This window comes from Palaemon carinicauda, chromosome 8, assembly GCF_036898095.1.
Source record: "Palaemon carinicauda isolate YSFRI2023 chromosome 8, ASM3689809v2, whole genome shotgun sequence".
In the NCBI taxonomy this organism is placed as follows: Eukaryota; Metazoa; Arthropoda; class Malacostraca; order Decapoda; family Palaemonidae; genus Palaemon; species Palaemon carinicauda.
The window spans coordinates 56,726,235-56,729,020 of NC_090732.1; positions in this window are offsets into that span (position 1 = coordinate 56,726,235).

The following is a 2,786-nucleotide window of genomic DNA, read 5'->3' on the forward strand; positions in this document are numbered from 1 at the left end:
GCTAGATGGCGTAATAACAAAAGCAAGGTATGTGCCAGGCAATTTACACTTGTCAAACATAACTATTCATAGTTATCATTCTTAGGTTCACGCTTAAATGGTTAATATCGTTACTGATTTAAGAAGCCGTGGTGTCAAACCATTATCTAAGTTTTTCATTACACTATCTATATGTAATAACATTTGCTAGTTACATTGTTACCTTTTATCTATTTTATTGTGCTTGTAACTTTGACCGAAATAAGGTCTGTCCTTTTATCTCCTCGTCTTTTACTTTGACATACTTAATTTTACCCAATTCTCTCATCTCCCCAAAGGTACCCCATTTCGTGAGTAGTTACTATCATCGTGTGACTGAACATTATCTTAAAACAGCGTCAGTCTCATTTTGCTAGGCAAAGGTCAAATGGATAATTCACCTAAAAGAAATATCTTAAATTCAAGAAATCTTCCTCGGTTTCATAGACATCTAAGCAATTATAATGAAAGATTTGTTGAATATAAGATGTGTATTTTAGGTAAATATCACATTTTACATTTGACTGGCATAATGAGACAAGCTGTTTTAAGATAATGTTTAGTCGCATGACGATAGTAACTATTCAAGTTAAAGGATACCACAGAGCAGATGAAAAGATGTGGGGAATTGGCGAACCAAATATGTCAGACAAGATAAATGAATAAAAGATAACATGGTAAAGTAATTAGCAAATTATATTACACATAAATACCGGAATGCAAAAACTCAATAATAGTTTGAGGTCAGGCACGCTTCTTGAATCACAACTTATTTTCCGTACGCAGACCTCGATTGTCCCACTGACTGCGGAAATGGTTTTCTTCCTGCATTCAAGATTCTCTATTTATTCATCAGTTGCACCAGTTTATATCTAATATGTGTGCTGTTATTTATCAAATATTGCCTTTTTACTCAAATGTACTTCTTCCACGAGAAAAATACCTAAAACAAAATACTCTCGACCTCCATACTGTATATTACGAAAAATAGTTGTCGCCAGTTATTAGTATCTCCGCACAAGCGGACTATGTTTTTCAGTAGTTTGTTCAAATAACAAAACTTGACATCCCCAAAACACTGAAGTCTAAGAATTAATTTCAGTTCATAGGCACTTATATCTGTAGAAGCAACTCGGTTATTTCCAGAGAGGAAATAGAGCCAGCCATGACATAATAACGCTATGTAAAGGGTTTCTCTTTTGGCGGAGATAAAGAACATTGACTGATCACGTTAGCAAAACCGCGTATAATTTCCCCCTCAAGCATAAAATGTTTTTTTTCTTTCTTTCTTTTTTTTTAATATCCTTAAGATGCTACTGCGAGAGTTATTTGGTCCTTTGACTGGCCAGATAGTATCCTTCTCATTGGATCCCTCTCACTGGTTACGGTTCATTTTTCTTTTGCCCACACATACACCGAATAGTTAGGCATATTCTTTCCACATTCTCCTCTGTCCTCATACTCGTAAACCTGACAACACTGAGATTACAACAATTCTTCTCCGCTCAGAGGTTTAACTACTGCCTTGTAATTGTTTATTAGTTACTTTTCTCTTGGTAAGTGTAGAAGGGACTCTTTAGCTTTGGTAAGCAGCTCTTTTAGGAGAAGGACACTAAAGTCAAACTTCGTTCTCTAGTCTTGGATAGTGCCATAGCCTCTGCACCATGATCTCCCACTGTCTTGGATTAGAGTTCCCTTGCTTGAGGGTACATTTCTCTTTCTCTTTTTTTTAAGTTTTTATAGTTTATTTATGAAAAATTCATTTTAATGTCTTATTTTCTTAAGTTTTTAAAGTCTACATATGAAAGATTTATTCTAAGGATTGCAGCATTCTTTTTTTTTCAGCTACGGTTGTACCTTACCTAATAATGATAATGATAATATGTGTTTCTGCTTTTCTTAAGTCAGAAATCAATCTTTCCATTAAATCTAAGTCTGCCGCTTCCATCTTGGTTATTATTACCTCTTCTTTCTTGTTATATTCGGTCCTGGACTAGAATGTGGCTGAATCCCTTAATAGAGATCTAGCTAAAATTAGGGCATGGTGCAAATTATGGGGCATGAAGTTGAATCCTAACAAAACTCAAAGTATGATTGTAAGTAGGTCAAGGGCAGTTGCTTTGAATATCCGGATCTCAGCATTGATAATGTTTTTTTTTAACTCTGTGCGACTCTTAAAGTTCTCGGTAGTATTCTTGACAGCAATTATACAATTGGGAAGCACATTAGGTCTGTGTCTTTTTCCATCGCAAAACAAATTGGCTTATTGAGAAAGTCTTGTAAGATTTTCGGTGATCAATCTATTCAGAAGAAGTGTTTTAATTCTTTCATTCTACCTTGTTTCGAGTATTGTTCTCTTGTCTGGTTTTCAACTGCCGATTCTCACCTCAATTTGTTGAACAGAAACTTACGGTCTATTAATTTTCTTATTCCTGGTCTAGATATTAATCTCTGGCACCATCATATAGTTAGTTCGTCATACATGTTGCATAAGATTTTCCACAATTCTGACCATCCTTTACAGTACATTCAGATCTTCCCGGACTGTATCATCCTGTTTATATTCTTTGGTATGCTGTTAATTCTAATAGCCAGGTCTTCTCCATCACGAGGCTCAATACTACACAGTAGCCTATTCTAGAAGTTTTATTCCAGCTGTGACCAAGTTGTGGAATGATCTTCCTAATCAGGTTGTTGAATCGGTAGAACTTTAGAAGTTCAAACTTGCACCACATACTTTTATGATGAAGAGGCTGACACAAATTTCT